Genomic DNA, 11,542 nt, shown 5'->3' with positions numbered 1-11,542 from the left:
CTCGACTACTCCTAAATCTTTCCAACTACCCAGCAGTGACAGTGAACAAGAGGAGCCCTCTCCAGAGGGTCCTATAGCATTCTGGACTCGGAAACAAACTAAGAAAATTATACAACCACCTTTGAGGGAGGCAGTAGGTCCTGAAGGGAAGACAATGTTAGTTAAAATTCCTTTTTCTACAACGGATTTAGAGGTTTGGGAAAAGATTGCTAAACATTATCTGAGTGACCCGATAGGCATTGCAAAGAAATTAAAGTTTATGATTAAACAGCATCAACCTGATTGGTCAGATCTCCAGTTGTTATTGGATGCCTTAACTGAAACAGAAAAACAGTTGGTTTTAAAGGTAGCAGGGGGCTTGTAGAATAACACAGAGTGATATAAGAGATGTCTTTCCTCTTCAGGATCCACATTGGAATGCTAACAATGGTAGTGATATGGAAAGACTAGAGGATTATCAAGACTTCGTAGTAAGGGGGTTAGAAAGGGCAATTCCTAAAACAGTAAACTGGTCAGCCTGAAATACAATTAAGCAAAGTCCCTCCGAAACACCTTCTGAATTTCTAGAACATTTGTGGGATGGAATGATTCATTATACAACTTTAGATCCTGAATCCGAGGAAGGGATACAGCATGTAGTGGGTTTATTCTTAGGACAATCTACAGGGGACATTAGACACAAACTTCAGAAAATACAGGGTCTGACAGTGCCGGATGTAGAGACTTTGCTAGAAGAGGCATGAAGAGTATTTAGTAACTGGGAATAAAAGTGCAAAGAAGGGATAAAAAAAATTATTAGCAGTAGTAAGGGAAGAAGGAAAAGGGAAATGTGGACAAGGGCCACTAAGGCAGGGACTGCCTTGGCTAAGGAGAGATCAATGTGCATTCTGTAAGAGAGTTTGACACTGGAAAAACCAGTGCCCAGAATGAAGAAACGGTGATGAACAAAGAAGAGATCAAAAAGGGGGGGTGATGGTTGCTCATGCTAAGGAAAATTGATGTGGGCTGGAGGATCTTACCCTAGAAGACCCTCTGGTTATAATGAAACTAGGTGTCCTGGGTTGACTATATGATGCTTTTATCCCAAATCGTCTCATTCTGTTTATGTTGAATAATAAGTTTTGTACCTTTAAGAGTGTTACAGAGAGTGAACGGGGGGGGGGGGAGGGGGGGGAGAGAAGAACTGCGCAGTTTGTTTTCAGACACTGCACTCCTCCTCCACATTCCTGCTCCTGGGCTGTGTTGTCTGTGGATGAACAGACAGCGGGACAGAGCTCTTCTTTTGCTTTTTAGTTAGTTTCAGCTAGCTGAGGCAATAAAGTTCCCTGGACTGTTTTTTGTCCTTTTTCTTTGGACCTCTTGAAACTGCTCTGGACTGAACACCCAGGAGAGCACCAGCAGCTGCAGCTGTGGCCCACTGGGCCAGGCCTGGCCTGCGACAATTCCGGCACCGGAGGGACTGATCAGACACTGAGTGAGCTGCTGCTTGAACCCGGGGTTTTCTCAGTTTGTCATCTCTTTTAGAGTGGCAAGGGGTCTCATTGCTTGATATTGTTTTGGTATTATTGTTTAATAAACAGTTTTTTTCCACCTTTCTCCAAGGAGATATTTTTTCCCTCCCGGACCAGTTGGGGGGAGGGGCTGATTGGATCTGCTTTTCCCACTGGAGCTCCTTTGGGGGATTCTTCCCCAAATTTGCTCTAAATCTGGACACTAGGGAACAAAGAAAAGGAAATGGAATTTCTGATAGACACAGGAGCAACGTATTTGATGTTAAATAAAGCTTTAATAACAATAACAGATGATTATGTAATGGTAAAAGGGACAACTGGCCAATCTGAAAGAGCTTCTTTTTGTAGGCCATTGAAATATAAACTTGGGAAAAAATGGGGAATTCATAAGTTCTTATATATGCCCAATGCTCCATCAGTACTTTTGGGTAGAGATTTATTGGAACAATTAGAAGCAAAAATAATATTCAAAAATGGAGAGATTACTTTAGAGGTTAAGGACCAGCAATATGTGTAATTGTTAAGCCTGATGCTAATAACCAATGAGGCTAAAGTTGGAAGTGAGGATGAGATTCACAGGAAAATACTGGAACAGGTGTTTCCTGGGGTGTGGGCTTCTAACATACCAGGGAGAGCAAAGAATGCACCCCCAGTGCAAATTAGGCTTAAAGAAGGAAAACAACCAGTTAGGCTCAAGCAGTACCCTTTGAGAAAGGAAGACAAAGAAGGGATTAGCCCAGTAATCGAATACTTTTTACAGATAGGGCTATTAAAAGAGTGCCAGTCTGAGTTCAATACACCTATTTTACCTGTTAAAAAGTCTGATAGATCATACTGAATAGTACAAGATTTAAGAGCTGTTAATAAGATAACTGAGGATTTATACCCAGTGGTTGCCAACCCCTATACTCTGTTAACTTGTTTACCATCTGAACTAACATGCTTTACTGTTTTAGATCTGAAAGATGCTTTCTTTTGCCTTCCTCTCCGTGAGGCCAGCCAGAAAATTTTTACATTTGAATGGGAAAACCCCAAAACTGTACACAAAACCCAGCTCACATGGTGAGTTCTGCCACAAGAGATCAAGAAGTCCCCTACAATATTTGGAGAACAACTAGCAAAAGATCTGGAATCCTGGGAAGCTCCATCAGAAGGACAGCTGTTACAGTATGTGGACAATTTCCTGGTAGCTACCAAAACTCAAGAGGCATGTATGGAGTGGACGGTAAGCCTCTTAAATTTTTTGGGCTGACAGGAGTATAGAGTATCCCAGAACAAAGCCCAAACGGTGAAACAAACAGTTGTTTATTTGAGCTACGAGGTTGGTGCTGGACAAAGAACTTTAAGATGAGATTGCAAGGAAGCAATATGCCAGACCCCAAAGCCTCAGACAGTAAAAGAACTAAAAACCTTTTAAAGCATGACTGGGTAGTGCAGGCTGTGGGTTTATAATTACGGACTGTTAGTCAAATCCCTATATGCCTTGATTACGGAAGGAAACAGAGACCTCCAATGGACAAAAAGAAACATGAGCCTTCGGCCAACTGAAGAAGGCCCTCATGTCAGCTCCAGCCCTGGGACTTCCAGATGTGAGTAAACCATTCTTTTGGTTTTCTCACAAAAAGTAGGGAATTGCTTTGGGATGCTAGCACAAGATTTGGGCCCGTAGCGCAGGGCAGTCACCTACCTCTCTAAGCAGCTGGATGCAGTGGCTAAGGGATGGCCAGGATACCTCAGAGTGGTTGTGGCAGTGAACATCCAGGAAGCATGCAAGTTCACCCTGGGCCAGAGGATGACTGTGCTAGTGTCCCACACAGTGTCTGCAGTGCTGGAAGTAAAGGGGGGACATTGGCTCTCCCCACAGAGATTCTTGAAATACCAAGCCATAATGGTAGAACAAGATGATGCAGAAATTGTGGTAAATAACATTGTGAACCCAGCTTCTTTCCTCAGTGGCAGTATGGGAGAACCGGTGATCCGTGATTGCCTGGAGATTATCGAAGTTACCTACTCCAGTCACCCAGATCTGAAGGACACCCCTCTCAAAGACACTGAGACCTGGTTTACTGATGGAAGCAGCTATATCATCAGTGGAAAAAGGCATGCTGGATATGCAGTTACCACAAGCAGAGAGGTAATAGTCTGGATCATTACCAACCAACACCTCGGCACAGAAAGCTGAAATAATTGCCTTAACCTGGGCTTTGGAGCTGGCAAAAGGAAAGCAAATAAATATTTACACAGACTCGAGGTACGCATTTGGGGTAGTCCATGCGCATGGAGCCATCTGGAAGGAAAGAGGACTGTTGAACTCACAAGGAAAAAGCATTAAACATGCACAAGAGGTAATAAAACTGTTGGAGGCAGTCCAGCTACCTGAAAAGGTAGCCATCATGCACATCAAGGTGCACCAAAAAGTGAGCTCTGAATTGGAGGAAGGGAATGAGCTGGTGGACAGAAAGGCAAAAGAAGCAGCTAAAGGTGAAGTTGTTGAGACAGTTGAGGCAGGCTTAATCCCAGATGGACAAATTTCTATTGAAGGTAAGCCAAGGTACAGTAAAAAAAGAAAAAAGGCTTATTGAGAAAGAAAATGTAAGTTATAATCAAGAGGGGTGAGCTGTTACAAATGAAGGGAAAGGAAGACTTGTCATCCCCTCTTATATGCTATGGTCATTAGTGAAAGATGAACATGAGAAAAAACATTGGGGAATAGATGCCTTGTGTAATTACTGGAAAGACAGAATCCTAGCCAGAAATTTGACAGGTACAGTGATTCAGGTGACTCGTCAGTGTAGCCTTTGACTCCAAACTAATCCCAAAAATATTCCTAAACCAAAACTTGGGCAAATTGGAAAAGGATATGGACCTGGACAGCAATGGCAAATTGATTTTTCAGAACTACCCAGGAAAGGGGGTTATCGATACCCTTTGGTGTTAACAGATACCTCTTCAGAGTGGCCAGAAGCTTTCCCTACGAGAACTGACAAAGCGTGGGAGGTAACCAAAGCATTGTTACAAGAAATAATACCATACTTTGGAGTCCCAGCCACAATGTCTTCAGAGAGAGGGCCACATTTTATTTCAAAAATTGTGCATCAAATTAACCACCATTTAGGCATAGACTGGGAACTTCATACTATCATCCTCAGTCAAGCAGTCAAGTGGAGAAAATGAATCACTTGATTAAGCGGCAAATAATAAGACTGGGACAAGAGGCAAAGTTACCTTGGCCTCAGGCTCTTCTATTAGCATTATTACAAATCCGGACCAAACCAAGAGTAAAAAAAAAATTGAGTCCCTTTGAAATACTGTATGGAAGGCCCTATGGAATTCAAGAAGGGACAACACCCACTCAAGTAGGGGAAGAAACTCTACACAAATATGTAGTGGCCCTAAACAAACAACTTTGAGAAATTGAGAAACATGTGACTGGGGCTCAAAGCCGAGAATTAGATGGACCACTACATGATGCACAGCCTGGGGATTATGTATATGTTAAGTCTTTTGCAGAGAAGACTCTGGAACCGCAGTGGGGGGGACCATTCCAAGTGCTCCTCACCACCTTCACTGCAATCAAGATTAAGGAACAAAGCACCTGGATCCATCATTCCCAAGTGAAGAAGGCTCCCAAAGGACTCTGGAAAGCTATACCAGGTGACAATGAACTGAAATTAAAACTTTCTCAGGAAAATAAATAGGGTGTGGGTAAAATGATAAGCATAGTTTAAGAATAAAAGTTTGTAGTTATAATGGATAATCAAGTGGGTGTAGCCTGGAGAGTTGTAGAATTTGTGATTATCACTACAACCACAGCTAATGCAGTACCACTTGCATACAATGTGACTGGTGCCAAGGGAAAGCTTATGACTCCGACTCCCATAAGTCTCTGTATCAGATGCTAAGAGTTACAAATGCAGCTGTGTGGGAAAGGAAAGCTATTTGGGGATGTGAATATGCGTTTGTCCAGGATGGGTTCCATGAATCTCATAAAAAACCCATGAAACCTAATCAAATTGACCCTGAATGCTGTGACAAATGCTTAATTAATTGCCCAGAGTTTAGACTCAAAACAGAAGGTTGTGCGATCAAAGATTTTAAGATTGATTATAACTCAGTTTTGTACTGCTCCCCGAATGGATAGGGTTAAAATAACTCAACCAGAACCAACACTGAGAGAAACCATGACTACTCAAATCACTCTAGAACCCATGGTTCCCATAATTACCAAAATTGGACCATATGCTGTTAAGAAGGCCGGAATTCAAAAATTGCTGATTAATCCAAAGTGGTCATTAAAACAGGTAGAGATGGCAATGCAAGTGAATGCCTCTGCCCCTCGGCCCGAGTGTGCTCCATTTTTAAGGACCTCTTTTATAGACTGGACTACCTCGCTGCAGAAGCATATGCCTTATATGACTAGACAGAATAAAGACCTTACTGGATTATTGGGAACAAGACTAGGGGTTCTAAAAACAATGGATTCAGAAGTATTAATGAACAAATTGATAGCACTTGGTAGCGATATGGTTAAATTGCAACAACCTTTACCATCTTCCTTGTTGGCATTAGGTACCAGCCAGTGGAAATTGTCCAAAATATTACCAGAATGGGAAAATATGGAAGAATGAGATCATCAGTTGACAATTGATGCTTTAGGCACAGCTAGTGTGAGCATTTCTTTAGCTTTTGGGTGTACATAGGCACAGTTATGGATGCAATCAGTGGCAGCTTCAATTATTAGAGACAGAGAAGGCATATTCTCTGCTGAAATTCAAAAAGTTATTTGTGATAATGCCTTGGATGTTGTAGTGTGTTCTGTTAGTTTATTTAATTACTCCCCTATTTTCTGTATCACTCCCCCATTTTCTGTAATGGCTCTGCCCTCACCAGTTCTTCCCGCCATGGTATTGTCTGTCATTTGGTTACCTTGGTTACTCCCGCCACAATTTATGTCAATCCTCTCTGTTATATAATTTCCCCTCCCCTGTGTTTCCTTATATGTAAATTTGTTCTCCTCCCTGGGCGCAGTCAATCACTCCCCACTCCTCCTAGTTTGCCAGAATCTTCTGTGCTTAGGGAGACTTGATTGGCTGTGGCTCCGGGGCCCCTCCTTTACATTGTTTCTATTGGGTTTTCTCTCATGCCCGGTATCCTAAGTCCACTCCCTTGCCTTCCCCTATTGGTTCCTTGTAAACCCCTCCCATGAATTCCTCCCCCCTTTATAATCCTGTTGCACCCTTTGTTTGGGGTCACTCACTGGCAGACACGTATTACAGCGACCCGAGGCGGTCGCTGTGGTGAGAGAAGGACGAGAATCTTGTTTCTTGATCAGAAGGCTGGATTTATTGATATATGATATATAATACATTATACTAAAAGTAATAAAGAGAGAGCTTGCAGAGAGCTGCTAAGCTAAGAATAGAATAGAAGGAATGAATAACAAAGTTCTGTGTCCAGGCAATCTGTCCCTGAGCTGCTCCTGTGATTGGCCCTTAATGATACACATGGAAGATGAACCAATCACAGGATCACCTGCCACATTTCACAACAGCCAATATCAATTTGTTTACATTCTTTTTCTGGGGCTCTGCTTCCCAGAAGATGGACAAATCCCAAAGAAAGGATTTCTATGAAGAAATGTCTGCGACAGACACGTTAGATTCAACATCTGGGTGTCTGTCACTCCCTGGTTGACAATAAATCTGACAAGTCCCCAGTGAGTGTCCGGACTCTTTACTCTCGTCGGCCAGCAGCAATTCCGTCCGCTGTGAGCACAGCCCGAAGCCTTCTGACACTGAGGGGTGTTCACACATTTGCAGTTGGGTGTTGGCTGCCCTTCTGCCAGCCGGACACCTGACCTTAAGACCACACCCTCGCTGCACTTGGATTTAGAAAAAGGACTTCAGTTCTGGTGAGTTTTACTTAATTTTACTTATGATCCCACAACAAGTATAGTAACAGCTTTTGTTTTAACCATATATGATGCATCAGTAAGCTTAATGTAATGGGTTAAAACTTTAAAGTTTGTTCATCAAAGCTGACAAAGTAATTCCAGTAAGACTGTTGCAACACCTCTAGTTTGTTTAAGTAAATTTCCAGACTTTAAAGAATAAGGAAGATGAAACCAAAAGACAATAGGTTTCACAAACATTTGTTTATCTGTTTAGTAAACTGTTAATATGGGTGGGGGGTTTGCTATGATTGATAACACAGTATCAGCTTATCCGCTCAGTAAACCTAGGATTCCAGGAACTCAGCAGATTGAGTCTAAGAATTCCAGGAATCAGACAAAGGAAAATTACCAACCTTCATCTTCAGACCCCGGGAGGTGGACTATGACCACCTAAACACAGAAGAATACGCAGAGTACTACACATCAGCCCGGAAGCAGGACTGTATAAGAACTCCACAGAAAATCAGAAGAGTGCGACAGTGTTAGAGCGGAGACTCTCCTGTCGCCCAGCGCGCCCGGGGCGCTGACTTTGCCTATTATCTCTTGCTCTATCAATTAATAAATTTCATTTTATTTGGACTTATTAGACAGTGATTCATTCCCCACCGCAACTAACCTATAACACTTAACACATCCAATTGTTCCTTTAGGACTAAATCACAAGGAGACCATACTATATCCTTTTGAACACAGAATGTGGGCACGAAAGGTCGAAGGAATGTGGCGAACTATTAACTTTGAACCCTGATCAATGAGGGAACAATTGGGGTTTATATGTTAAGGCAATGTAAGTAATGATAAAGATATTTGTTTAGATACAGAGCAAAGCATGTCACTTTGAAATGCATCCCATTAACCAGACAACCTTGCTTATGTACACAAGACAAGGTTGTGTCTGCCTCAGAACAGCATGTCCCACTATAATGGTGGATGAGATCACTGTGAATGAAACTCAGTTTAACTTGGGCATTTGTAACTGTGTCAAAATTGACGGATGTAATTTTTCCTATCAGTCACGTGTTGTATCATACCAACATATAAAGGTGAATTTAATAATTTAATTACTGTCCAAGAAATATCACCTCTGCCTATAGGGATGAACTTATCTTTGGTTACTATCACCAAAGGGGTATCGGGGACAGACAAAGGTGATACAGAGACTCCTTCAGTGATAATTGGTGACCCCGATATTGGGTGCAACCTAGGCTGAAGAACCAGGACCCTAATGGATTCGACTGTGTTTGCAGCCGAGGCTGAACTCTCGCAGAAATCACGTCCGGCAACCCTTTGTGGAGTCGCAGGATGGGAGACGCCTCAGGACCTTGCTGGGACCCCACTGAGACTCCGTCTGACCCCGCTAGGACCTGCGATGCACCGGGCAGCCTGCTGGTAACCGGACACCTTGTGCTTTTCCGGAAAGGTAACAGTAATCTTTCCCCGTGTCTTCCTAGAGAAGATCGGTCCCTTCGGACCATGTTTTGGCCCCGTAGCCTTAAATCTCCCAACAGTAGCACTGCTCGCAACCCGGAGTGCGGTTGAGAAAAGGTGCCTGCAAAATGGGTGGCCAAATTTCTATGCCAGAGCATGTAACCCTTACAGTGTGGGAACATATGATTCGTCATAAGAGACTTCCTGTGTCGGAAGATGCTCTCTACAGGCTTTTCAGTTGGGCAAAAGTTCATGGCTTCCCCGTGGATGTGGAATCCTCCCTGGATCTGTCGTGTTAAGAACAAAAAAACCTGCCAATTTTTTGTTGAAGAAAAAGGTTACAAAGACTAGGCAGACCACTGTTGGTGCTGAAGTGCTACCTGCTACCTGTTTGTTAGGATAATTACAAGTCGTTGTCGTTAAATGGTTTTTTTTTTGTATTGGTGAGGGCCCTGGCAGGGGCTGGGTTAATGGCTCTTCTCCCAAAACAGTGAAGGGAGTGGACCCTCCCCAGGCAGTGACGAGAGGGGACCAGACTAGGAGGGGGCTATGCAAAATAACCTCAAGACCAGCATGCCATGAGGGACTACTACTCCAAACGTACTGAAAAGACCCCGAAAACAACGAGCCAATATAGAGTTGAGAAATTGGAGTGATGTCTAGACGTGAGGAGCGGAGTGCTGAGCCTGCAGAGATGCTGAACACCTTCGTGGTCCCTCACCCTGAGCACGGGAGTCATCCCGAAACCGGGACCTGGAGAGGAAAGGGACGGTCATCAACACCTGGGTCACGCCCAAAATGCTCCCACGAGGGCTGAACCCCCAGCTCTGCCCCTAGTGGACAAAGCTGCGCATATCCTCCTCCTGCGAGTCACCCTGGAAGAGACGACGGAGACTGCAGACCCGTCGAGCTTCCCAATCTTGAGCTGATCACTTTTAATAAAGGCATTAAAAGGAAAAAAAGTCTCCTGCCCTGTTTATTTCACGTGGGCCTTGGACTCACTGGGTCTCTGTCTCTGCAGGGAACTCATGGGAGATGCGAATGTACCTTGACTACTACTGATCTGACCAATGCTTTCAGGGCAGTGAGGGGCCAGACCCCATTGGAAAGCGAATCCACCTCAGTGGACACGTCCGACTTGGACGTGGAGGAGCACCTCCCCCCGGGCGGGTGGCCAGCCGGGGACCGATGTTTTCACGGAGGACCGATGTTTTCACGGACAGCCGCCGCTGGGTCCTTCCTTCCCTGCACTCCCCGCACGGCGGGGCGGGGGGGGGCGACATTGCCCACTGAGCACTCAGAGCGGCTCGCTCCGGGCTTCCCGGAGCATGCGCAGGAGGGACTGAAGCCTTTAGCAACTCCGCTTCCGCGGTCGCTGCTGCCCCTTTGCATTCGCCAGCGCAAGAGGCACCATCGCCTCCTCCTCCTCCTCGTCGTGTGGTGTGTGTGGGTCGGCCCTGCCGCTGGGTTCACCCCCTCCTGCACCGCAAGACAAGAGAGGCAGCCAGTTCCGTGACAGCGGCTGGCAGCCCTGCGCTGGAGAGTACATCCAGCCCCCCTGCACCGCAGCCTGAAGCTGGTTCATCAGCAGCGGTGCCTGCAGCGCCAGCCGGGGATGCGTCCCCGCAGGCTCCGCTGGCTCCAGCTGGCCTGGCTCCCATCCAGGACACGAGCTGTGGCGCTGAAGAAGATCCCCAGCTGGGAGCCCGCCCAACCGTGCCGTGAAATCTGAAGATCAACATTCCTCTGGGGACAACACCTTCCCTGCTGTGCCTTGAGGTACCCTGTGTGTCCTGCTCTCATTCGCGGGGAGGGAGGAGTGGGGTCCTGAGAGGCTGTGGCTTGGTCCACAGCTGTGAGGGGCAGGGGAGGGGCGAAAAGCCGGGGGAATTGCCGAGACACTGGCAGCATGGTGGGGGCAGGCAGTGAAGGAAAAGGCGGAAGTGAATCGATGTGAAAAATGCGAATTTTATGGTTGGCTTATTGCAAATATTAAAATTAATATTATATGTGTTGAGTTAGAAAGTAATGCTGTATTAATTCTCTTAAGTTCTGTGTTAAATATAGTTTTAGGTTATAAAAATTGTTGAAATAGAAACTATGCTATGTAAGATGCTTTGTTTAAAAGACTCGCAGCGAGATAGCAGCCACAGGACACCTAAATCTTTCAGAGAAAAAGAATTTATTGCCCTCTTATCAGAAGAAACTAACTTCTTCCCGCCTCAGAGGAGCTGTTAGGATTCGGAGGAAGAAGTTGATGATGACTACAGAATCCTGTATTTGAATGGAATTTATGCATCATGTATGAAGTGTATGAATATGCAACAGGCTATTGCTTTTAAGGGTTAATCCTTTGTTAATGGGTGTCCTTTTTCGGGCTCATGATGCCCAGAAAAAGGTACCCGGATGTCCGTAAGTCTTTGTTTTTATTGTCTCATATTGTCCTAATTCAGATTGTCCAAATTATTATTACTCTAATTGTATTACTATTTTTATAACCATTTTATTACTATTAAACTTTTGAAATTTTAAAAACAAGTGATTGGCGTTTTTCACAATTATGGTAGCAGAGGATGGTTACTATCACTTCACTGCCGGTGCTTTAGGAGAGTCAGAGTGGGGAAGGTGCGCCCTGCCCTATTTGGCAGCC

At 44.6% G+C, this 11,542-nt stretch overlaps 1 long non-coding RNA gene across 21 annotated transcripts in view; it reads left to right on the top strand.

Moving 5' to 3' along the window:
• The first annotated feature begins 1,196 nt into the window (after window positions 1-1,196).
• LOC141726978 (uncharacterized) overlaps window positions 1,197-11,542 on the top strand; it is a 95,618-nt gene continuing 85,272 nt past the window's right edge. For 15 of the 21 annotated variants that reach the window (XR_012577943.1, XR_012577952.1, XR_012577947.1 and 12 more), the window contains exons 1-2: window positions 1,197-8,884; window positions 9,384-10,671. This is a non-coding gene — a long non-coding RNA (uncharacterized LOC141726978). The remainder of the gene's footprint in view (window positions 8,885-9,383; window positions 10,672-11,542) is intronic. The other 6 variants (XR_012577935.1, XR_012577936.1, XR_012577942.1 and 3 more) reach the window with 6 other exon arrangements.

The sequence above is a fragment of the Zonotrichia albicollis genome, chromosome W (assembly GCF_047830755.1).
Source record: "Zonotrichia albicollis isolate bZonAlb1 chromosome W, bZonAlb1.hap1, whole genome shotgun sequence".
NCBI classification, from domain to species: Eukaryota; Metazoa; Chordata; class Aves; order Passeriformes; family Passerellidae; genus Zonotrichia; species Zonotrichia albicollis.
Note: the sequence above shows the minus strand (reverse complement) of the source record. Positions and strands in the feature narration are given on the sequence as shown.